Here is a 26,795-nt window from a genome sequence, read left to right on the forward strand (position 1 = left end):
GAGCCCTGCCTTGGATGAACCTGACCTTAGACATGGAGCAGGGCAGCAGCTGTTCAAGCACGAGTGACTAAGCCTGTCTGTGAAATGCACGTATCTCCTCAAACACGAGAAACAATTCAAGTTAGTCACACAGGGAATCGACTCCATTAGACTTGGCAATTTAATTTCTACTTCCTTGAGATCTTGTCTTAAGGGGCTGGGGGAGGGGTGTCTTCCTACTTAGCATAGTAGATCTGATTAGATTCCACAGGGACTCTTCTTGACTTAGTCTTTGGGCTGTTTTAAGAAAATGACTTTTTTTTTTTTTTTTTTTTAAAAAAGCCAGTCTTGTTTGAAAAGAAAACAACAGGATATAGCAGGATATAGGCTTTGATCACTTATGAGTTCAAGTTAACACTGAAACCACTCAAGGTTGGAGATCTGTCAAATGGAGCAGCAGAAAATATGGTTATTTCCAAACAAGGGACGTGCAGATGAACAGATTTCACATCCCAATAACACTTATGGGGTGTTTGCTTTACTAACCTGAAAATTTTCCATCCCGAGTCACTGAGCATTCAAAGCTTCACAGGATAAATCTGTATTAAATGAAAAATAAATCAATTGTCATGGTCGTAAAGCCCAGAAAATTTACAGCCGAACTAAACCAGAAAAAGTGACCCCACCTCCCCATTCCTCTTGCTGTTGCTCTCGGTCTCTCACACCTTCAGATCAGCATGAGGGGGTGCATTCAGCAGAGGGTGCGCCTGGCTCTTTTTGTTGGTCACTTGGTATGTTTTGTCAGGAGGACTTCTGTGGCTGAGCGGCAGCCTGGAAGATCTGTGGCCCTACCCAGATGTTGCCTGGCCTTCCTCTTCTAGTTAGAGAGCTTTTCATTTGAAAATCTCAGCCCTATACACTCTAAGAAATATAAGACAGTAGTAGTTAGCTTTCAAAATATGTTTTAAGTCATGCCACTTAAAGCTTAAAAGCAGTGATCTTAATGGAGGAGATAGCTGCTTACTGGTTTTCGGCCACCCGGCTAGCTTAGACCCGAAATAATGACACAGAAACTTTATTAATTAAATCACTGCTTGGCCCATTAGCTCTAGCTTCTTATTGGCTAACTCTTACATATTAATTTAACCCATTTCTATTAATCTGTATATCGCCACGTGGCTGTGGCTTACTGGGTAAAATTCTCAGTATCCGTCTCCTGCGGCTCCATGGCTTCTCTCTGACTCCACCTTCCTTTTCCCACGCTATAGGCCAAGCCAGTTTCTTTATTCATTAACCAATAAAAGAAGCACATAGACAGAGGGACCTCCCACACCGTTGCCCAACGTGGGTAACTGGGACAACACTGCCATCATCCAGACTTCAGAGAACAGAAGTTCCTGTTCTGGAGTTTTGGGAGGTAGCACTTCATTGATAACCTCCGATGATCTTTGTTGTAATCTGTCGGGATGGTCAATCACTTGGGTACCCTGTCCTTTTAAGAGGCAAGCCCCTCCCATTCCCAATTCCCGCCCTCACCCCTTCCCCGCCCCCAGGCAAATGGATCTCCCCCCCCATCCTTTCCAGCCTGCTCTCTCTCTGTCTGGCCCTCTTCTGAAGAAAATTACTGCCTCTCTTCTTCCTCCCCTTCTCCCCTTCTTTCTTCTCACTCCCCTCTCTTTCCTTTCACTGTTCCCCTATCTCTCTCTCCCCATTCATTACCCCTTACTCTTACACCATTCTCAATGCCCACTAAATAAACTCTTTCTGCATGGCATCTGTGGCCCACCCGGCACAGCCTTGGGTCACCTTGATTTATAAATGATAACACTCTTACTTTCTCTCAAGGGTTACAAGGCATGGACAGTAGGACATTGACTTAAGGGCTGGGTGTGTTACCCTTGACTGGAAGTGGTCCCAGAGGAAAACCGCCTTTTTTTCTACTCTTCTGGACTGGAGCATGAGGGGTTGGGCTCTGTGGGTGTTGCTCTCATTCTCTATGTAAGCAGCACATCTGTAGTGAGGAGCTGCGGGCCGCTTCCCACTGCCCGGCTCCTAGCCGCCTGGCTAGCTTTACCCGAAATAACAACACACAAACTGTATTCATTTAAACACTGCCTGGCTCATTATTTCCAGCCTCTTACTCACATCTTGACTAACCCATATCTAATAATCTGTGTAACACCATGAGCGGTGTCTTACCGGGAAAGTTTCAGCATGTCTGACCTGGCAGCTGGCTTCATCCCATCTCTCTCTCTGAGGAGAGGCATGGTGGTCTGCCTCAGAGAGCAGAGGCATGACGATTTATCTCACTTAGGAGAGGCGTGGCATCTGACTGAGCCATCTACCTCATTTCCTTCTTCCTGTTCTGTCTACTCCACCCACCTAAGGGCTGGCCAAGGCAGTTTGTTTATTAGCCAATGAGAATTCTCCATCATTTCCCCCTTTTCTGTTTAAACAAAAAAGAAAGGCTTTAACTTTAACATAGTAAAATTACATATAACAAAACAGTTATCAAGTAAGAATTACAGTTACAATATTTATATCTACTTTATCTTTTATCATAACTAAAGAAAACTATAACTATTTATCTATTCTTCAACTCCATCAAAGACTCCAGAAGGATATAATATTACCTAAGTAAATAAGAAGTAAGTTACTTCCAAAACTCTAGAAATGACAGAGACATCTCGCTGCCTGGACAGTTGGGGCATCCATCTTCAGCCTATAGGCCCATAGTTTCCAGCAGACATTTCCATAAAGCAGGAAATTTCAAAGGCAGTTCAGTCAGTATCTGCTGTGTCCTGCAGAATGTCTTGGAGACTCTTTCATGAATCAGGAACCCCGAAAGATCATCTCACCTATAGGCAAGTTCAGCAGTCCTCTCTCTTAGGGTTCTCTGTGTCCAGTCTATGCATCAGTCCAGGCAAGAGCAGTTTCTTGCCCAAATGGCTATCAAACTCCATTAGGAGCCTCTTTGATGCCCATTTTCCTCTTGAAGTAGCTAGTGCTACCAGGAGCAGATATGTCTCATTGTCATGAAAAGCCTTAAGTTATTAAAACATTTAAGTGGAATATTCTGTAGTCTTTGAAAGATATTAGGCATGCCTATCTAACTAATCTCTATATATATCTCTATATATCTAGAAAATCTAACTAACATGACTATAAGCTTTACTATTATCGACGATTATCCATTAACAACCTATATTTCCTAATTATACATTACATTTTTAAAAGAACTACACAATCACAATACCTTAATCAAGATCAGAAATACATATAACAAGATTGACCTTAATATCATTAACCAAGATTCACAACAATCCAACTTATTTATATCTATATCATCTCCCCCTTTAAATGTAAAAGAACATTTATAAACAATATTTGGGAATATGGGCACAGTTATTTCTCTCCAAACTGCTTCCTGCTGAATGGGGACACTGTTAATCAGATCTTTCATGGTGTAACCTGTATGCCAGGTTCATCTCAGTCATCAGTTGGGTGAAGTAATTTTCTGAAGTTGTTCACAGCAACCTTTCAGGAGGGCGTGGTCTATCATACCATATTGGGATAGAAGCAATCCACAGGGTTTTATTATCTGTAAAAACAAAAGAAGAATCTCTTTTCCAAAGTATCATATCCTTAGATCCAAATTCTGAAGTCAAGGTATTTTCAAAATATCTTTCTTGGATTAGTTCAGCAGCATTTATAAACAAATCTCTTTTAGCAGCTGTTGCTCCTTCCTCAGCATTCAAACAATTCAAAGAGAGCATAATAGTATACAGCATCAAGATTCTTTGTGTATTTTCCATCTTTGTACGGCTTTATTTTAACCTCTATTTCGTTTACTTTTACTTTTATTTTTTTTTATTTTTTGACAAGTTCTCTGTATATCTTTGTCCTGGAATAACTCTCCAGACCAGGCTGTCCTTGAACTCTCAGAGATCCACTTGCCTTTGCATCCCAAGTGCTGGGATTAAAGGTGTATGCTACCACACCTAGAACTCACAGAGATCTGTCTGTCTCTTCCTCCCAGGCATTGGGATTAAAGGTGTGTGCTGCCACACCTTGAAGTCACAGAGGTCAATCTACCTCTGCCTCCCAAGTGTTGGGATTAAAGGTGTGTCCACCACAACAAACTACTTCCTTTTTTTCTTTTTTTTTTACTTTTAAGAACTTTAACCTTTAGTCTGCATATATTTTTAACACAGTGTAAACCACTTAGACATTTTCTTCGACTTTGAATTTTTCTTTTACTGTATATCTATCTCTCTTTCTGACTACATGAGTCTTTACCAAACAATATCAGTAGGACTAAAGCCGTGACTTTGGCGGCTAGATCCAGCCCATTCCCTAGCTTTCCAGCCTCATGGCAGAGGTACCACAACTCTTTGGCGGTTCAAGGTCCCTGCCAGCAAGCAAGCTGCAACAGTGTTAAACAACACTCAAAAGCTCCAGAGTCAGGACCGGCTGCTTGAAAGAGTCAGAGTTTGCCCTGGCAGAACGGCCCAGAAAGCTGGCATTTTAAAACAGCACAACTTTTTTCCTGCTGCGGCTGAAAACAAACAAGCATGCAGTCAGCTTTTATCAACAGCATTTAAGTGTTTGGTAGCAGAACCTCTTAAAAGAGCTGCAATGTTTTGCAGCTGAAGCTGAGTCAGGAAGCCTCTTTTAGATGAGAGCGCTTGTCTCTAGCAAGCAGAGCAGACCCGAGAAATTGCTGCTAACAAGAAAACATGCTTTACTCTATTCTTTCCTAAGCTTTCCCAAGCCTTCTGTGGATTCAGCCATCCACGTTGGCGCCATTCTGTAGTGAGGAGCTGTGGGCAGGTCTGCTTTTCATCCCGCCCGGCTCCTGGCCACCGGCTAGCTTAACCCGAAATAATTACACGGAAACTGTATTCATTTAAACACTTCCTGGCTCATTATTTCCAGCCTCTTACTCACATCTTGACTAACCCATATCTAATAATCTGTGTAACACCATGAGCGGTGTCTTACCGGGAAAGTTTCAGCATGTCTGACCTGGCAGCTGGCTTCATCGCATCTCTCTCTCTGAGGAGAGGCATGGTGGTCTGCCTCAGAGAGCAGAGGCATGATGATTTATCTCACTTAGGAGAGGCGTGGCATCTGACTGAGCCATCTACCTCACTTCCTTCTTCCTGTTCTGTCTACTCCACCCACCTAAGGGCTGGCCAAGGCAGTTTGTTTATTAGCCAATGAGAATCCTCCATCACACATCTCTGTATTCAGCAGCTGAACTAATAACGAAATCTGCCTCTGTTGCTGTAAACAAACACAGCAAGCCCAGATCATTCATATGAAACAGAAATTGAGCAAGTTTGGGGTTCTGGAGGGTGAGAAGCCCAGGAGCATGGCACCAGTCCCTGGTGAAACTTTCAGACACAGTTGTAACATCGTAGAATAGAGGAACAACAAACGGGTGAATGAGGAGGAGACAAGACAACCCCACACTAGGTAAATAAATCAGTACCATGGAAAGCAAACTCGCTTCCACCAGGAAGCCCTTCATCTATGGAATCACGCTTCCAGGTCCCACCCCCAACACTTCTGCAATGACTATAAAGTGTCTACAATAAGCTGGGGTGTGACAGTGCATGTCTGAAAACCACTCTGGAGGCTGAGGCAAGGAGATCACAGGTTCAAGGCTAACCTGGGCTACATAATAAGATTCTATTACTTTTTCCCTGCCATTGTGAAAAAGTATCTAACAGAAACAACTTAAAGGAGGAACAGGTGATTTTGGCACAGGGTTTTAAGGAATTTCAGTTTCCCTCATCTGGCCAACCAGAAAGAAGAGAAATCAGCAGAAGCAGAAGTGTGGCTAACTTTCAGAGGCTCTGTTCCACCCCACGGACCTACCTCTACCAGCAAGCTTTCACAACCCAGCAATTCTACAACCCATCAAATAACATCATCAGCTTCACACTGCGGGAGCTGTTCCACATCCAAACCACAGCCCTGTTTCAAACAGCCACGACAACATTGAATTCCAGAGGGTGCAACACCCCCCCTCCCCAAATAATAGCAACCCAGGGTAGGCTTCCTGTCTAGAGCTGAGAGTCCTGCAGGAGCCTCAGTGCCCTCTGTGGTGTGTGTCTTTCTAGGCTGAATTTAGAAGCTGACCACATCCCAGGCTTTGTGGGCCCTTTCCTCTGAGTCATGCGCCTCTTTTGTGTTGGGCCTCATGGTTCACACAGGACTTGATTTATTTCGGGTCATATTATAATCTTTGAACTAAAAGCATTTGGTCTGAGAATCTTACTTCCTATTGTTTTGTTATCATGACTGTGTCTTTTCAAAGGGAACAAAAATATGTTGAAGAGAATTTTTTTTGGTTTGTTTTTGTTTTCTTGATGCCGGTGGGTGGGAAATAAGTTTCTTTTCATTTTTAAGCTTGCTAAATGGAGTGCTCAAAGACAAGCTAATGTCCTGGTGGTGTGACATGCTGGTGACAGGCTCTCTTAAAAAGAGAGGCTTCTCTTTGAAAGCTGCCTCTGGTTGACACAATTCTTGACAAATTTCTGGCTGGCACTTTTTTCTATAGCCTTGATAAAACACCACTCTCATAAGCAGTTGGGGAAGGAAATTCTCTTACTTGCCACATCCTAGTCCCTCATTGAAGGAAATAAGAGCAGGAACTCAAGGCAGGGCAGGAACCTGAAGGCAGGAGCCGATGCAGAGGCCAGGGAGGGGTGCTGCTCAATTTGCTCCTCGATAACTGGCTCCACTTTATTTCTCTCTCTCTTTTTATTCTTCCTCCCTTTTTAAAAATTTGTTTTTGAGAATGTAATTGTATCATTCCCGCTTTCCCCCCCTCTGAGACTTTCCATATGACTCTATCTGAGATTTTTGAAATCCACGGCCTCTCTATTTATTAGTTGTTATTACATGCACTAACACACGTATACACACACACACACATACACGCACACACACACATGCACACACATGCACGTACACACACACACGCACGCGCGCACACACCACACACACACACACACACACACACCTATGTATATAAGTACAATCTCCTAAGCCCCTATATTGTTACTTGTGTGTATGGTGTGTGTTTTCAGGGCTGACCATTTGGTATTGGATTACTAATCGGTTTCTCCAGCTCTCAGCATTCCCTGGTTGTCTGTAGTTCTTTGTCTACGGCTGAGGCTTCCTGGGCTTCCCTCTCACCCCCATCCACCTTTGCGTAGGTATCTGTTGTTGTCTTTGTTCAGTTCCTGTTTCGGCAGCCATGTTAGTGAAACTGCATAGGTACAGTTTCTGAAGTACCTAGAAGACACAAACTCCCTGTTCTTGCGATCTTTCGGCACACTCCGCTGCAATGATTCCTGAGCCTCAGGCTGTACTGTAGATGTAGCCATTGGGATTGGGCCCCATAACTGTATATTTTGATGAATTTTGGTTTTCTGTAATGGTTTCTGTTGCAAAGAGAGGTTTCCTCAGTGTGGAATTAAGGAGTGTGGTGTGGGAGGTCCTTCTGTGTATGTGTTGCTTTTATTGGTTAATGAAAAAGGAAACTGCCTTGGCCTGTGATAGGGCAGAGTAGAGCTGGGGGTGGGGGAGTAAACTGAATGGTGGGGAGGGGAGGCAAGGAGGCAGAGTCAGGGAGACGTCATGAAGTCTCCAGAGAGGGAAGATGTGAGCTGCTAGCTGGAACCTTGCCAGTAGGCCACGAGCCTCATAGTAAAATATAAAATAATGGAAATGGGTTAATTCTAGATGTAAGAGCTAGCTAGCAATATGCTTAAGTGATTGGCCAAGCAGTGATTTATATAATATAGTTTCTGTGTGATTAGTTGGGGAGTCTGGGAGGCCGGGAAACCAACAAGAGGCTTCCTACTACAGGACTACACTTATCCTGTAGGTATAGAGACAAATGTTTGGAATATAGCTAGGAATTATGCAGATTTAGTAAAGTGGCAATTGTAGGTTTTCCTTGAAGATCTATAACGTCACTAGCCCTGAGTAGCTGGCTAGGGTTCCAGTAGCAGGCATGGTTTTCCCTCATGTTGAATGTGTCATTAGTCCAAACAGAGAGCTGTTAGTTACCACCAAGGTGTATGAGTCACTGATGCCCTCTATGCTGGTTGTTGCAGTTTGTAGGTGCCATAGCTGGCTAGCTGCTGGATTCTTTCCTTTGGAGGTCTCTGTGGTGACTTCTGGTTGGTACCTGGAAGCTCTTCCTCAAGTAGGAGACTTTGGAGCCCCTAGGCCCTGCGTCTGAAGAGTGTATTTCCAGCAGTACTTGTCTTTCAACTCTTGGAGGCAACCAAGGGTAGCAGCACGATCCTGTAACACTTGAAGAGTCTCCTGGAGAACGAACTCTGATCAATAACTTGAAAGAGGGTTTCTCAGGCCTGGTATTGGGTTTTTTGTTAGATGGTCTTTGGCTCTTGGAAGGAGCCTTGTCAGTCCAGATGGGAATATTTCATTTAAACTCTATATGTATATTTATACACAGATTTACATATATTATAGATAGCTTTAGGTAGATAGCTAATAGTGTGATTCCTTATGACTTTTTCAGATATATTACTATTATTTTACCCTCTTCCTTCTGTATTTATATCCCTCTCTCCTCCCCAGTTACAGACCTCTTTTTTCCCATTTCCCCATTTCTTGAATCATATCGCTTGACCCCTGCTCTTTTGGTCCCTCATACCACAACCTTAGCAATGGTCCCTTTTTACTTTCATGTCTCCTGCAGTTACTTCAGGAACTGTACTCAGGTCTAAAGATTCAGCGCTAGGAGCGCCCGATGAGAGAACACGCAATGTCTGTCTTTCCGGGTCTCAGTTGCCTCACTCAGTTGAACTTTTCTTTTTTGTTTCATTCATTTGGTTGCAAATTTCTTTCTTTCTTTCTTTTTTTTTTTAAATATTTATTTATTATGTATATAGTTTTCTGTCTGTGTGTATGTCTGCAGGCCAGAAGAGGTCACCAGACTTCATTACAGATGGCTGTGAGCCACCATGTGGTTGCCAGGAATTGAACTCAGGACCTTTGGAAGAGCAGGCAATGCTCTTAACCACTGAGCCATCTCTCCAGCCCTTGGTTGCAAATTTCATGATTTCATTTTCCTCTTCCAGCTGAACAGTATTCCATAGTATATATGTACCACATTTTCATTATCTGTTTGTCGGTTGTAGGACATTTAGGTTGTTTCCATTGCCCAGCTGTTGTGACGAGAGCCGCGAGGAACACGGTGAACAAGTATCTGCGGAGTAGGGTGTTGAGTCCCTTGGGCATATGTCTCAGTTAGGGTTTCTGTTGCTGTGAGGAGACACCATGACCATGGCAACTCTTATAAAGGGAAAATATTTAATGGGGTGGCTTACATTTTCAGAGGTTTAGTTCATTATCATCATGGTGCAGCATGGTGGCATGCAGCCAGACGCGGTGCTGGAGAAGTAGCCGAGCATGGAAGGCAGCAGGAAGTGGTCTGAGATACTGAGTATGGCTTGAATATATAGGAGACCTCAAAGCCCACTTCCACATTGACACGCTTCTTCCAACAAGGCCATACCTACGCCAATAAAGCCACACCTCCCAGTACTGCTACTCCCTTTGAGGGCCATTTTCTTTCAAAACACCAGAGCATATATCAATGAGTGCTAAAGTTGGGCCATATGGTAGATTTAGTTTTTGAGCTTCAAGAATTATCCACAGTGGCTCGCTAGGGAGACTGGATAAGTTTGAGATCCAACCAGTAGTAAATGACGGGTTCTTTTCCCTCCACCCCCTCCAGCATTTGTTGTTGGTTGTTTTGTTGATCTTTTCTGTTCTGACTGGGATAAGATGAAATGTCAAAGTTGTTTTCCCGTGCATATACTGTCCAGGACTACCTGCCCAGGGGCGGCACCACCCACAAGGGACTGGACTTTCCCACATCAATCAGTAAGTAAGAATTGTACCACACCCTTGCCTACAGACCAGTCTGGTGGAGGGTATTTTTTCAGTTGATGTTCCCTCTTCTGCCTGGATCTAATCAATATAAAATCTAACCAGAACATTCTCTTATCGTTTTATTATTATTATTGTATAGGTAACAATGACTAGTAGGTAAATAAAAAAAATCTAGTCTAAACAGCAAAAATGTGATGCACATGCCATAAACATTTGCTGTAATTCAAAACATATACAACATTTCATGGATGCCAACATACATATTTTTTGCATTTACATTAACTTTTCTAGAATTGACTTTGTGTTGTAATCACTGTCTTTAAGCAAAATTCAAGATGTGGTTATCATTATCATTTTGGGAATGCAGTCTGCTGTCCTGGTGGTGGGACTGGTCCACAGCATATTCTCAATGCTTTTCTCTTCTGACAGTATTCTGGGTTGAACCCAGGACCTTGCATATCCCACCAAAAACTCTGCTTCTGGGCTACACCCCACCCTCTAGCTCCTGTCTCCTCCTTGTTTAAAGACACAGCCATAAGGACTCTGTAGAAAGAACACAAGTTCTTGGAAAATATTCCATTGACACTTCCTGTCAGATAAAGAAAGTGACCGCAGGAAAACCTGTAGGGTGGTGGCAGGGGCAAGGGAGAGTCTGGAAAGATTAGGGAGTGCTCTCTTTGCCACTCCATGTAGCTTTGAAGCCTGTCCTGGAATTCACTCTAGACCAGGCTGGTCTTGAACTCACAGAGATCTGCCTGCCTCTGCCTTCTGGTGGGGTTAAAGGTGTGCACTGCTACCTCCTGGCTAGGGAGTACGCTTACAAAAGGTTGCATGGTGCACTGGAGAGCATGAACAGGGCTGAGGTTCAAGAACTGCTTGGATTACAGAGTAAGACTTTGCCTCAAAACCACCCACCCACCCATCTACCCACCCAACCCACCAAAGAAATTGTGTTAGCATGAAAGAAGATGTAGTATTGAAAATTCAGAATTCCATGACTCTAGAAGGAGAATAATGAACTGGGCTCTGTATGTTAAGAAGTTTTAGGACGTCAAATATGATAATGGCCTGTGTCTGCCATTTCAGCACTCAGGATACTGAGGCAGGAGGATTGTAGGAGCTTGACGGTAGTTTGGGCTACATAGTGAATTCTAGGTTGGGCATAATAAAGCTTTGTTTAAAAAACAACAAGTGAACAAAACAAACATCTACAAAAAAAACCAAACCAATGGCAAACCAAAAGTGTTAAAGAATACCATAGTCAATCTTTGAGTACTCTAGACAGCGTTTCTAGAACAGAGAGAGAGAGAGAGAGAGAGAGAGAGAGAGAGAGAGAGAGAGAGAGAGAGAGAGAGAGAGAGAGAGAGAGAGGAGAGAGAGAGACAGAGAGAGAAAGAGAGAGAGACAGACAGAGACAGAGACACAGAGAGACAGAGAGAGACAGACAGACAGACAGACAGACAGACACAGAGAGAGAGACAGAGAGAGAGCACAAAGGCATCTATTATACTGGCCTGTATGATAGGGTCTGGGTAGTTCAACAGTGGCTGTTTACACTCTAGAGGGGCAAGGAATCCGGCAGCTGCTCCATCAGTGGAGCTGGGTGTTTTGGCAGTCCCATGCTGGCACTGGACACCCGGAACTTCCTGGCGAGTCTCTGGTGTTGAGCCCACACCAGAAGGTTGTAGAGAAGCAGGAATTTAACAGCGGCAGCAACAGCAGTAGACACATCCGCTCATGAGGAAGAGAAAGCAGCCAGGTGCACACTGCTTTTTTGTGAACTTTTTCATATCTGGCTGGCTCAGTGGAAGGTGCCACTCGCTTTGGGGTCAACCTCCTTCCTCTCCCCCCAGTTAATCTTCTTTGTGAGTGCACTCATAGACACTCTCAAGTATGTGTTTCCTATGTAATTCCAAATCCTGTCAAGTTTCAAGAATTACAAAAATTGTCAGGGATAATGGATCTTTGGTTAATATTTTAGCTGCAATTTTCTTTGGTAGTGGTAAGCATAAAATAGCATGCAGTGTATCAGTGATTATCTGAGAGTTGATAGCATACAGAAAACATACTTTTTCTTCAGGGCTTTGATACGTACACATTGTCTGCCAATGCCCACCATCTTTCTTATGTCCTCTATACGTACACACTGTCTGCCAGTCCCCACCATCTGTGTCCTCTATACGTACACACTGTCTGCCAGTCCCCACCGTCTGTGTCCTCTATATGTACACACTGTCTGCCAGTCCCCATCGTCTGTGTCCTCTATACGTACACACTGTCTGCCAGTCTTTCTTATGTCCTCTATAATTTGCACCCACAGTTTTCTTTTTCTTAAAATGTGGAGTGTGACTTTAAAATGTCAAAGGAGGGTGAATGGGGGAATAATTAGGAGGTAGGGTTGGTTGATGCATTGATTGGTTGGATACATGGAATGACAAAGAGAGGAACCTAGAGTTTCTGGCTACAAAGGCTCACAGGTTATCATGTGTCAGTCTGGCCAATCAACCACCTTGCCTTAGTCCATTTGGCTGTGACAAGCTAATGTGGACCAGGTGTCTTATAAGTACCAATTCATTTCTCATAGCCCCAGAAACTGTGCCTGAGAGCACAGTGCCGGCAGGTTTGGTGTCTAGTGAGAGTCCATTTCTTGGCTCCTAGAACATTCTCACTGTGTTCTCTTCTCTTTGATGGGGTCATTCTTCCAGCCCTTATGATCTAATCACCCCCAAATTCCCCCCACATCTTAAAACTTTCACCAAGGAGGTTAAAGATAGCAACATATGGATTTGAGGGCTACGGTAGCATCCAGTCCACTATGTATCTGTCTTTATAGTCTTATTGGGATGAGGCTCTACACATGTAGGTAAGCATCATCAGTCACTGCTAGTGCTTTACACTGAAATGGTGGAGCTGGATACTGGTGACTAGGGCATTATTTGGTCTTTTAGAGAAAACCTTTGCCAATCCTTACCTAGGAGAATGGTGCCATTCCTGGATTAGCGTAAGAAATATAGAAAGAAGAGCAGATTTGTAGGGAAAGACGATGAATCTGTTTTACTGGCTTCTCTTACGGACCTATGTACCGCAGGTCAGTTCTTGCACAGTCTCAAGGTGGTAGGCACCATCAGGGTTTGGTATGTGGGACTGTTTTCCAGAAGATCACACAGGTTTAATCTTTCAACTTAAGTCTCCTGTCTGGAGTTTCTCAGTCCATCTGAGGCCTTTAGGCCATTATCCCTCCAATTGATAAACAATGAATTTCTTCAGTGAAAGATCTCTAATTCAACAAAATGAAGACTGATACTGGAGGCAGAGACATTTTGAATGCTTCTCTAAAGGAGTGTTAATGTAGACCATTGATGGCGACCGGCTAGCTGCACTGGTAGCTCAGGAAACGCTGAGCACAAACATGGGCCATACCTCCACCTGGAGCCTCCAAGAAGAAGGGAGAAGCGTTCATGTGGATGTGGAGCATGGGAGCCTGGTCTTGCTATCAACAACCATTCAGAGTGGCTCTCTGCAGATGTCTTGCTTAGTAGAGATCTCCAGTGGTCTTCGTGGTCTAAAACAACACGAAAAAAGTCGAATCTGGAAGTTAGTTTCACGACCATTCACTTGGTCCTTCGAAGGCGAAGGCAGAAGCTGTGATTTAGTGGCTCTTACTTGGAACCTGAGAGAGGGAAAACTGAAAAATGGTTAAGCTGGAGCAAGCTGCTTACCAGAAAGGGCTCTCCTGCCTTCCGCCCCCTTGGAACGGGAATGTAAGAATGGAGTTTGTGTTTGTCTCTGGACTCCAGGAGAATTGCAGTAGTTGTCTGATGACGTCAACTTCCCTCCTTCCTGCGCATTTCAGCTTTATTACTATAGAAAATGGGGGTGTCTGGAGGAAGAGACAGTAGGGGTGCAGGGCGGTTAGGAATGTTGGAAATTACGTAGCTCTGTGGGACCCATCTGGGATGTCCAGGGAAGAGAGACCAATTGAGAAACCAGATAAAATGGCAGGTGACAGTACGAGTGAGTTCTGAGCAAGCAGAGTGGCATCACCTGCCTTGTAAAAAAAGCAAGGCCTGCCAGGAAAAGGGGAACAGAAAGAGATAAGAGATCAGCATTCACCCTCTCAAGGAGGACTTGCCAGGACATTAATAACTCTCTTGAGCCTTTGATTTTTGTGACTGTCTCTGGAATGAACGATCTGCTCATTGTGGGATGAAGATTTGCTAACCCGAGTTCACCAGTTCACCGCTGACAACAGGCTGGGCGCACACAGCAGAGCCCTCATCCCCGTGGGCGGTGTCAGGGTCCTTGAAGGGGTTGCTGGAGTTCTTTGGGGGTTTGGGATAGAGCAAGGGGTGCTTGGCTGGAAATCCCCAGGGCCTTGCCCTTTGGGAGTCAGGTGACCCCAGCAGCGATCAGGTGTGACAGTAGGCCATTTATTTCTTCAATGAGGTATCGAAGACAGTTACAAACATTTGAAATATGAAGGAGATAAGAAGAAATCAGAGCAGCTAAAGCAGTGATCTTCGCTAGACTAACTGGCAGCTGTGATCAGCTCTTCAAGGTGACCTCTGCTCATAGCTTTAAGAAAACGTGGAGAAATTCTGGGGTGTCTGATAACCCTAGTGTCCCATGTATACATGGCATCTTGGTGGGCAATTACTGAGCGAGGGGAAAGGTACTGGATTATTAATATATGAATTATTAATTACTATAATTGCGTTTGTCATGTATTGAGCACCAGGCACGCACTGGAAGCCGAGCAGACCTTAAGAGTCCCTGCCCAGTGGGGGGTGACTGAGGTAATTACATTTGGAATAGCTGCGGTCACAGGCTCACAGCATAGCTTGTGGCATATACCAAGTGTACAGTGGGCGTCTGCTTTTCTCACTCCCTCTAGAGCTATATATCTCTATACGATTTTTCTAATTTGTTTATGTAAAGATGAGGGATGCACTATTTGTCAAGATAAAAGATGCACCAGGTTATTTTAATTAATATTTACTCTACATTCTAGTAACAGTAAGAAAGCAGATGAGGAAATGTCTCCAAGCCAAGACATTTGCGATTCTTCCACACTGTCCTGGCCAGGGATCTGTTGAATGAGCAGAGGAAGGAAGGGGTCCATGAAAGGACAGAGGGGTAGATTTTGTAGTTGGAAGGCCACCTCTGGGCTTGCCTGTGACAAACACTTTGGTTCATGTTACCAGCTAACATTTAATCCTTTGTGTGTGGAGGTCTAGATGCTAGGGCTGGAAGCGACTGTTTTAGTATCTTCTTGTCCAGTCTTGGGGTTGGGGGTAGGGGTGGCTCATGCCTATAGTCCCAGCACTCAGAAAACTTGCAGGAATACTGCAGTTTTCAGTCCAGTTCATCCTGAGCCACACATCAATACTGGTCTTTAAAAACCAAACAAACAAAATGAGCATTTCCATCACCCCTAGTCAGGGGTGTAGCAGGCTTTCTAGGACCGCCAGCCCCCAAATCATGACATGTAGACTTATTAATTATGAATGTTCATCCTTAGCTTAGGCTTGTTTCTAGTTAGCTTTTTCTACCTTTAACTTAAATTAACCCATTTCTGTTCATCTCTGTGCTGCCGAGAGGCTCGTTAACCTCCCCTACACACTGTCCATTCCGCTTCCCTGCTTCCTCTGTGTCTGGCTGGCTGGGCCCTTGGCTGCCTGGCTTCCTTTTTCTCTGTCCACCTGCCCCATCTATCCCTCCTTTGACTAGCTATTGGCCGTTCAGCTTTTTATTAGAACAGTCAGGTGCCTTAGGCAGGCAAGGTGAAACAGCAATATGTCTTTACATAATTATAAACAAAAGCAGCATAAACAAACGCAGCAACCTTTACACAGATAAACAACTCTTCTGCAACACAGACAAATGCAACACATTTTTGCATAGTTAAACAAATTTCTTTTCCCACAACACAGGGGCACTCACCCTTATAAACCTGTCTCCTCCTTTTAGAGAAGGCGCTAGTACAGAATTGGACTCATGAATTCAAGAGAAAAGCCAAGTTCAGCCCTGGGTTCAAACCTTCTTGGTGGTTTTCTTCTCATTCTTCACCTGAAGAAAACATTCCCACAGAGACAGCCATCATTCTATCTGATGGTTTTCCACTAGGGGGCGCACTCCTCCACAGCCTTCCTCAAGGACTTGCTTTCACATCCTGGAGTCAGTTTGGGGACAGGGCTTGCAGGCTTTGCACTAACACTGTTCTACCCATCCAGAACAGTGGCACTGCCGTTGTTTTTGGGAAGCTGCTTAGGGGCTGGCCTGCTCATCAGGGCCCTGTCCTGTGACTTACTCTAGCCTGAGGCATGGGTGATGCTCCCAAGGGCTCAGAAGCACACGGGACCCAGCTGCACTGGGTCTGGTCTGGACTGGACTCTGCACATCATTTTGAACTCCCATCTGCACAGCAGATGTGTGAGGGACCAGCATCCGTGTATCCCTGTTCTTCACCCCCTCACCTCCCCATAAGGAGGTTGTACTGTCCCTTGGATGACCTGGGAGAAGGACAGCAGAATGATAATCTTTGGCTGAAGGATGTACTTTTTTGAGTTCGTCAACATAGACATTATGTGTTCCCATTAATTGTAATAAGCACTCTGCTGGGGGTAGTGGGCAGCCTCCTGTGTAAACATTTACTTCTATCCTCTTCCTAGAGGGCTGGAGCGAGGCATTTTAATTAAACACACACCTTTAGCAAATGAGGTATTTACTTACAGTGGGAGTCATACTGCAGGATATTACTTATAGTGCGTCTTTAATATTAGATTCTATGCATTTCTGAGAGCACACTGCTGAAATATTCCTAGACTCTGCAGCTTCTAGGTAAAGACTATTCCTAGGATTTCTGTATCAAACTGCTCATGCAAGCTGGGAATATTTCTATTGGGGGTTCAGATCCAAATATGTACCTCCAATTCCTTTGCCCTTCAGTACTGCATCTTCCTCTTCCAGCTGGGATAAAGCTACATTTTCTGCATGCTGGACACAGGTCTGCCATATTGAATGTTAGCTTCCAAACCCACACTGTGAGCAGTTACCAGCAAAGACTCTCCTCATACGGTTGTAGGAAAAACCACATTCCCATCTGCTTTGTAAATGCCTTGGCATTCAGAACACATATACATTCTATTGAATTTCCTTCTATTATGGCTTTTCCACTGGGGGATTAAGAGGCTAATTCAGAGCCGTATGATTACAGGAAGATGTGTGAGGAAAGCAATGGGGGATTCTATTCTATAAGGTCTGCTGGGCCCAAACAAGGAATCCATATGTTTCCATTTCCCTAATAGGCAGAGAAAATAAAAACCAAAGCGGCCTAGAGACACGCACCTGCATAAGAAGTGGGGCAGCAGTAACCTATAAGTACATGGAAGGCAGCTCTCAAACAATCCCATCTGCATTTTATTGAAAGGAACCTCTGAAAAGCAGAGAGAGAAGGTACAGTTTACAAGAATTGTGGTATAAATCCTGCCACAGTGCCAATTGCTAAAAGCATCGGAGCCCGGGCAGGAGAGAGAAATCCATTCATTCATTGCTCCTAGAAAATAGGCGTCCAGGCCAGCCGCATACCTCATGCGCCCCGTGGGATTTATGCCTCTGACTGACTGATGCCACGAGTCACCTTGGAGTGATTGCTTCTATATCGAATGTTCCTTTATAGCGTATGTGCTTTCTCATTGCGACTCTGCTCAATTCCATCCCGCCAGCCTCTTTGGGACACTTTGCATGAGAGATGTGGTGGAGGTAATGTTGTGTTTGTTGGTTTCTCTGGCACATTTCAAGACTGATCCATGCTTAAGCTGGAAACATAGGGAAATTCCATCATTTCCCTCCTCACAGCGAATCCCAAGTCAAGTGGCTCCCTCCTCCCTGCCATAAAGGATCCACAGTTTCTGCTTTCCCAACTGTTAGTACTGCCTCGAAACTCCTCAGGGACATTCACATTGCTCTCCTCCCCCTTGCTTTTCTCCTTCCTTATCCCCCCTTCCAAGTTCCACTCTCCCTCTTCCTTCTTCTCCCTCCTATTCCCCCACCCCCCATTTGTGTGTGTGTGTGTGTGTGTGTGTGTGTGTGTGTAAAATAATTCCTTATTGAATGGTCTTTCTTTGTGAGGCTAAGCTGAGTTTCAGTTTGTTTGTTTTTTTTTGTTGTTGTTTGTTTTTGTTTTTCTTTCTGTATCTCCTGAGACACCAACTTTTTTTTTAGGGTTGTTCAGGTTTTTGGGCTGACTTCCTTCTTTCCCTCCCTCCCTCCCCCCCTCTCTCTCTTTCTCTTCCTTCCCCTTCCTTCCTTCCTTCCTTCCTTCCTTCCTTCCTTCCTTCCTTCCTTCCTTCCTTCCTTCCTTCCTTCCTTCCTTCCTTCCTTCCTCTTCCTTCCTTCCTTACAAGAGCCCCCATCAAATTACATTTACTTATCCTGTGGTGTGTGTGCGCACACGTGCCTCAGTATTCACTGTGGAGGACAGAGGACAACTTTCACCATGTTGGTCCAGGGGACTGAACTCCAGTCCTCAGGCTGAGCCATCTCCCAGGTCCCTCACGGTGAGGGGCTTTTTATCTACGTTTGTAGTTGTGTGTTGTAGAGGTCATTCCTGAGATTACTCTTAAGTCAGCCAAGACCTCTTAGGTGAAATCTGCACTGACTGCGACGGGTGGGAGTAGATCGGAGAGAACCAGCTCTGAGATTGCCTCAGGGTTTCACCTGCACAAACACCACCCTCCACCAAACAAAAGCACAGGGCAGCCCCTGGTGTTCCCGGGAAAGTGCTGTTACTGAGGACACCACTAGGGGGCAATCCAGGCTCACACACCGAAGGGAGGAGGCCAGAGAGAGCAGCACATCTGGCAAGTGGGGCTCCCTCGTTTCCACGCCCCTCCCCCTTGATTCCAGATCCCTGCCTTGGGGACCTGTCCGGGGTTTTTTTGGGCTGAGGGAGGGCATGGACTGGGCTCAGCAGCAGAAGCAGCGGGGTGCTGAGAGACACTGCCCCACACAGACTTTTCCACATGTTTGGATGGATGGATGGATGGATGGATGGATGGATGGATGGATTAATAAGTCCGAGATCTTGCTTTGGGGAAGGCATTTAAGGAAGATGGGCGTGAACTGGGCTCACATTTGAAGGCTGGGATTTGAGTTTGTCTTCTTAGAGAGACTGGACGAGAGGGGGGCTGCGGTGGGGTTGTCTCTCTCCCTGATTCTCCAAACCTCAGATCCTTTCTCTGTACAGTGGGAGAGCAATGCTCCCGGACAAACAGACCCCACCCAATGTACGTGATGCTTCCCCGACTCCTTCCCCATTTTCAGGTCATCTCCCTATCCCTGCTCCTGCTTCCCCCACATCTCTCCCCCCCCCCCCCCATTTCTTGTCTCTAATAAAACCACCTTTGTGAGTTTTGTTAAATGTCAGTGGTTCCTAGGTCCAAGACATACCCATCAGTTCTCCTGTGATGGTTCTGAATATTCCCATGAGCTTTCCCTCAGCTGGACCAGCCCCTTGGAGGCTCTCTTTGTGGCCTGAGACCAGGATTCTGGTGCCGCACTGCCATGCAGACCTTCCAGGGGTATTGTGGACTCAACATGCTCCAACCAGATTTGACAGCCACCGTCTTCTCTGCCCTTTGCTCCCAATATTCCTGCTTTCAAGACATGTCTGTTGCTACTGGGCTCCAAAGGGAGGCCCTGGGATCCACCCTGGCTTGCTTTCCTTCCTTCTCCACAGCCAAGAGGCCCTCCAGAGCTGCTGACGCTCATAACTCTCTCCAGCTTTCTTGTAGCCACTCAGGAGGCTTTTCATGCCTCCAACATTTTAGCCCCTGCCACACATTTAACCCCTCCGCAACTGGAGTCAGCAAGAATGTTCTAGAATGAGGATGTGATGGTATCACTATGCTTCAAAACCTATTTTAATTTTTGTGATAAAAGCCAAACTCCTCGCCTCTGGCACAGATCCTATTACCATGACCTTACTGATACAGCCTCTTGTTCTCCCAAGCCAAGCGGCTGGCTCTTTCCCTGTGCCCAGCTCTTCTTGATGGATAAAGGGGCATAGTTCAGCCATTGGAGTGTGAGGGCTGGTCACCAAGCTGCCTATCACACTATACACGGCCATTTTCCTGGTTGATTCCTGCCAGGTTCTTCCCACAGAGCTGGGAGTTCCCATACAGTGCCTGACATATGTGATGGGCTCCTAGCGTGTCAATCAAAAGCACCATGAAATGGCCTTGCCACTAGTGAGACACTGTGGGTGGGAACATGCTGTTGGGTAGAATACCCAATGTGGGGGTGATGTCTGCCCCCCCGGGAAGCACACCTGACTACCATACCAACATGTAATGAGGCATGGACATAGGTATCCTTCAGGCTGAAGTCAGGTCATGTTATGGCTTTCCTGTTTACCTCTGCTAGATTTTATGCCCAGAAAGCACCAGAAGGCCTTGTTGTTTCTCTTGGATCAGTCTTGAGTCTCAAAGGACACCAATGCCTTCACACAAGTAGCTGACAGGAGAAGAAGAGAGAGTACTCAGTGGGAAGGAAGGCGTTTAGACTTCTTCAATATTTTGGATTTGGGTCAGTTAGGAGATGTGGAGAGAACCAGGCCTGCAGGTGACTTTTCTATGCAGCCATGAAGGAAGGAGGAAGGAGGTGCAGGGAAGTGTATGCAATATGGGTCATGTGATGACCATATATTGGAGCGGCTTGCTCTTACAAAAAAGCTGTGCTGCAAAGTCCTACAAAAGGGTTAGCGTGCTGGCTGTCCTGTTCCATGCATGCAGACAGAGACCTCATGTTTACAAAATGCTGTAAAAGTGAATGCTACTTCCTAGCATTATTTTCAGCTCTGTAGACATCTCCTGGTACACCCATCGTATTCCATCGGAACTGTTTGGAGTTGACTTTCTGGTACATCTTCCAAGTGACACAGTGTCATCTGTAGCTCAAGACTTTTTATGCTGAACTTGTTTTAATCATAGCCAAGGGTCTCCTAGTTCATCAGGATCAATACCTTGACAGGATACAATCCATGAGCTCAGGCAGCCAGCCAAGGGGTGGACGTTGAGCATCATGATGCCTAGTGTGACCCTGTGAGCTTTCTAGTGTTGATGAGGAGGTACACATGCTGGCAGATGACCCCTGTCTCAAGTTATAGGAGCTCAGGATCCTTCTTCCCTGGATTACCTGTGTCCTTCATGCTTCAGTATGCTGAATCAGAGTCACGAATGCTCAGTGCTCTTGGGGCGACCTGGGTTGCTAGCCCCAGGCATAGAACTTTCTGGAGTGTCTTTTTCCTCTGTCCAGACAGTTACATAGGTCTCACACAATGGGGTTTTGGCCCTCTTTGGAGGACAGTTCCACCCACACATGGCAGCCAATGGTTTCGGAAGATGCGCAGCATCCTGGTGGGTGAGGCACAGGGCAGGGAGCTCTTCAGAAACACAAGACAGAACGTTCTCTCCTTTTATCTTTTCTTTCTTTAAAAGACACAGTGCTCTGACTTGCCTGAGAACTGCTAGACAACCGCGAAGCGTCAGAGTCCTTCAGAGTCTCCTCAGGATGAGGGTCTTTGGGTCTTGCCTCAAAGTGTCCCCCTTAAATTGTTTGTGGAGGACAGAGGTCTCACTATGAAGTTCTGGTTGGCCTGGAGCTTGCTACACAGATCACACTGGTCTCAGAGCCAAGGACCTCTGCCTGCAGAGCCTGCCTTCCACATCCTGTGCTCACAGGTGTGAGCTTTCATTATTCTTTTGCAAACTTGGTTGTTGGATTCAAGAGAAACAAAGATTTAGGGGTGTTGCTTTTATTCACGGTCTACTTGATCTAAAGTATGGTGACTTGGAAGCAGAGTGTCCTGGATTCTACACCTGTCCTCCTTCTTTTTGTGGTGCCAAGCATTGAATCCAGAGCCTTGCACACATTAGGCAAGTGTAACCACTGAGTTAAACCCCTAGGCTAAGATTCTTCCTCTTATTGGCTGTGGAGTCTTGAACCATTAGATTAACGTCCCCGAAAGTCCAAGTTCTTCATCTGTGATATGTGATATTTTTTCACTAGGTGGTTGTGTATATTCAACATTGCAAGTTGTGTGCTAAGTAGAACGCTGGGCCCTTGCAGGGACATGTACTGTTTTATCTACTTGATCTAAACTAGTCACAATAGGGAGAACAGAGAGGCATCTGTGCTCTGGAGTAGACTGAGATTGCTGAAGAGGCAAGAGACCCCTCCTTCAAAATCTCAGCAAATTTTATTACCCACAGCTCCATTCTCTTGCATAGAAATGTGGTGTTGAGGATTCAGCGTGGCTGTGCCACGGGTGGTGAGGATTCAGCGTGGCTGTGCCACGGGTGGTGAGGATGGTGGTGAGGATTCAGCGTGGCTGTGCCACGGGTGGTGAGGATTCAGCGTGGCTGCGCCACGGGTGGTGAGGATGGTGGTGAGGATTCAGCGTGGCTGTGCCACGGGTGGTGAGGATTCAGCGTGGCTGTGCCACGGGTGGTGAGGATGGTGGTGAGGATTCAGCGTGGTTGTGTTGTGGGAGAGGAGACACTGGGCCTGGTACTCAGTGACACTCCACTTGGAGAACTAAGTAAAGGGTCTATGTTAAACCGCTTGTGTTTGATTTCCATCCGCACCGCCTCTTCTGAACAGCAGTGGACGAGGTGCAGTGTGTATAGATTGTGTGCTGAGGGCTTCATAACTTGCAGCTGAGGTGCAGTGTGTATAGACTGTGCTGAGGGCTTCATAACTTGCAGCTGAGGTGCAGTGTGTATAGACTGTGCTGAGGGCTTCATAACTTGCAGCTGAGGTGCAGTGTGTATAGACTGTGTGCTGAGGGCTGCATAACTTGCAGCTGAGGTGCAGTGTGTATAGACTGTGTGCTGAGGGCTGTATAACTGTCAATTGAGTTCCTTTGTTGATGGAGGGAACCAGTAGAAAAGAGATCAGAAGTGGTGGTTTTTGTAATTCCACTGACAAGATCTTCTGGGCTCTCTTTTGTAGGTTCTGTGAGGTACTGGCTGTTGTCATGCGGATAGGTGAGTCTGGCTTGGTGTTTTGACTTCTCCCTTCTTGGCTTTCTTTTGTCTTTAACAAGGTTCCATTTGTTCTTTCTGTTTACCTTTTCATTTCTCTACCCATTTTTCCAGCTGAACTGCTTCACAGAACCTTTTTGCTCCTGACACCAGACTTTTTTCATGGAATGCATGGAGCTCTAGAAGGAATGGGCCTTCAGAAGAAGGATCATGGTATCCTGGATCTGGGCACATAACGGTTAGAAAGGACAGCTGGGGTTTCTATGTCTGTCACATCTACCTGGTAATTCACTTCCTTTCTGGTTCAGATACCTTGTCAGTCAACTTTCCCCAGAAAGCCTATCACAGACTCAGGGGACACGGATGCTTTTCATTGTTGTCAATCATTTTTGTGAAATCCCAAAGGCTGGAGGGAATTGCCAGTGTGATTTCCCGGTTCTTAGTGGGCTGGCATAGCTTCTCCTTTACTGGAATAACACTAGCATGTACTTACTAGGGAGTTGCCTTTACCCTTTCAGTCTTTCTCAGATGTTAAAATGAAAAGTTCAATAGAAAGTTTGATGCTCTCGTGTCTGTCTCTCTGTGGGTGTGTCTTGGTCCCTCCTCAGCTTTGTGAGGTCATTGATTGCAGGAAAGGACATGGACTCAGAGTGGAGTCTCACCTGACTTCTCCCTGACTAGGTCCCTTTTCTGTCTCCCATACGCTGGGGTCACCTGTCCTTCTCTGGGTCCTTCCCTCATCAGTTCCAGCTGTGCTGTACCCTCACCAAGAGCTTCTTCTGTTGGCTCCAAATTCTACTGCTGCTTTGGCATGCTATCGCAAGGATGGTGTCTAAGTAAATATCACAAATACAGGCAAAAAAGTGAATGACTTTATTGTGAGAATTAAATTCAGTGTTTTGGAAAAATTTCTATTGACTCAGGTTAGTGATATACTTGTGAGAGATTTACTTAAAAAAACATAGGAAGGCTCTGTGCTCAGAATGCTTCATGGGTATCTTCAAATTTCTGCCCTGATTCTGAAAAACACAGCCAGAAATCATGGAAGATGTGATCTGGGCATGGCTTGTAAGTGAGAAATTTCAGACCCTGCCCCAATGGGTCCACAGACGATGACAAGGAAGCAGTCAGTGGTCCGTGACAGTTCACTGAGTTTGTATATGCTGAAGCTTTTGCTCTTTAAGATGTGGTACCTGGCTCAGTGGCATTTGCCTCACTTGGGTAAGAGGAGAGTGAATTAGAATCTGCACTCCATGGGCTGAGGATGCAGCTGACTGGCAGAGCATCTACCGTACGTGGACAAGACCCAGCGCTGTGGAATAACCCTTCTGTACACTGTGTGAATATGTGTCGCTATGATTGGTTTGATAAACAAGCTGATGGACCGGTAGTTGAACAGGATAAAGTTAGGCAGGAAAGTCAAACTGAGAATGATGGGATGAGGAAGGGAGGACCAGAGGAGATGCCAGCCAGCCACCGAGGAAGCAGGATATGTAGAAAGTGAGGTAACAAGCCACGATCCATGTGGCTAAGCATAGATAAGAAATATGTGTTAGTTTAAATGTATGAGTTAGGTAGTAATAAGCCTGAGCTATCAGCTGAGCATTTATAGGTAACATTAAGTCTCTGTGTTGGTTATTCGGGATTGAGCAGATGGGACGGAAACTTCTGCCTACAATCCTGGATCCCTGGCACTGCTGTGAGCAAGCGGGTGAGCAGTCTAATGAACGCTCTGACCATTTGCACGCACAGTGAAGTTTGCAACAATCTGGCCTAATCTACCTGTCATTGTTCGGCTTTGAATGGAATGTTCCCCACAGGCTCATGGTCACTTGTCCCCTCCTGGTAGCGCTATTCTGGTAGGTGATGGAAGAAGTGGGTTCTTTGGACCGTGGCTTTATCTGTCCTCTACATTTTCTTCTCTCCAATTTTTGTCCACCATGAGATGGGCAGCATCTGTCACATGCGCCCACTACTTCAATGGTTCCTTCTCACCTCAAGACTCACAATGAACAGAACTACAGGTTGTCACTGTGATAGGCCTGACCATGTTTTTGTTTGGAGTAGTATGGCTTTTGGGTTAGGAAAGCAGTGGAAAGCTTTAAGCACTGCTTAATGGGCCACACCGGTAGGAGCATGGAAGACAGTGGTGCTTTGCTGTGTGGTTAATAGTGGTAACTCTAAAGATGATTTATAATGAGAAGGAGCAGGGTAAATTACAGAATTTAAGGAGAAAAGGAACACCAAAAGTGTAATAGAACTAAATCTTGTGTTTAAGATAAACAGTCTTGCTTTGGTTCAGTATTTCCCCCTCATTACGCCCCCTTTCCTGTGTTTTGGAATGGTAATGTATATATGTTGGAAGTGTATGATCTGTTTTTTTATTTTGATTTTATAAGTGATTACAGTTAAGAGATTACATGAATCTCAGATGAAACTTTGAACTTTAAAACATTGTTGAGACTTTGATAGACTGTGGGGTGTTTTGAAATCGAACTAAATTTTGCATCATGATATTGTTACAAACTTATGGGGGTCAGGGACTGTAATGTGGTAGTTTGAATGTAGTTGGTCCCTGTAATCTCAAAGGGAGTGGCAGTCTTAGGAGGTGTGACTTTGTTGGAGTTGGTATGGCCTTGTTGGAGGAAGCATGTCACTGTGGGGGGCAGGCTTTGAGGTTTCCTATGCTCAGCACACCACCTGGTATCTCAGCTGACTTCTCAGTTACCTCTCTAGTACCATGTCTGTTTGTACTTTGCCATGCTCCTGCCGTGATAATGGACTGAACCTCTGAAGCTACAAATGAGCCTCCCCAGTTAAATGTTTTCATTTATAAGACTTTCTGTGGCCGTGATATCTCTCCACAGCCATAAAGGTTCTAACTAAGACAGCTTGCTTGTTTTAGTAGTTCATTATCTCTGATAGTGCCAGCTAAATAGCTTCTGTCACGTGTGTACCCACGAGTTCATGAAGAGTTAAAGGGGAGAAAATAAAGCAGAGAAGGGGTCAGCGAAGACACACTGGTTGGCAGAAGAATGGCCCTTCTAAAGATGCCATGAACCAGTCCCTGGAATCTATGATTGGCTATGTTATAGAACAGGTGGAGGTAAGGTTGCAGAGTTAAGGCCCTAATTAGACAGCCTGGAAATAGGAGAGTTTCCTGGGTTATGTGTCTGGGCCCAGCTCATTAAGAGAGTCCTGTATTTGGGGTTAGAAGGAAGCTAGAGTAAAGTATTTTAAGGTTCTCTACAGCTGACTCTGGAGATGGTGGCTGATCCAGGGACTGTGGGCCATGTCTGGAAGCTGGGAAAGGAAAGGAAACGGATTCTCTTATAGAAAGAATAAGGCCCCATAGACATTACCACAGCCCAGTGAGACCCATTCCAGACTTCTGACCTCTAGAATTGTAAGATCGTATGTTATTTTGTTCTTGAACACCACATCTGTGGTAATGTGTTACAGGGGTAAAAGGAAATGAGTCTGTATGCTTTTGTGAACTGTCTTTTTGCTCGGGCCCATCCCCAAGTGTGCCAACACCCTTTTTATACACTCACTCAAGTTCTTAAGGGCATTCCTGGAAAGGGCAGCTTCTTGGTATTTTAAGCTTTGATGAAATACAGGACACTAAAACAACCCCATAGATAATATTTCTTTGCTGATTTGGAAGACATTATCAGATCCTACATGGTCTTGGATCCCCATTGTGCATGTTGATAGCCATTGGGCAAGCCTGCCAGAAGTTTCTGCTTGGAAGGATGCCAAGTGTGTAGACAAACATTCCGTGGACTCAACCCTCCACGTGATAGCTGTAAACACAGAAAG

The sequence above is a fragment of the Arvicola amphibius genome, chromosome 8 (genome assembly GCF_903992535.2).
Source record: "Arvicola amphibius chromosome 8, mArvAmp1.2, whole genome shotgun sequence".
Classification (NCBI taxonomy): Eukaryota; Metazoa; Chordata; class Mammalia; order Rodentia; family Cricetidae; genus Arvicola; species Arvicola amphibius.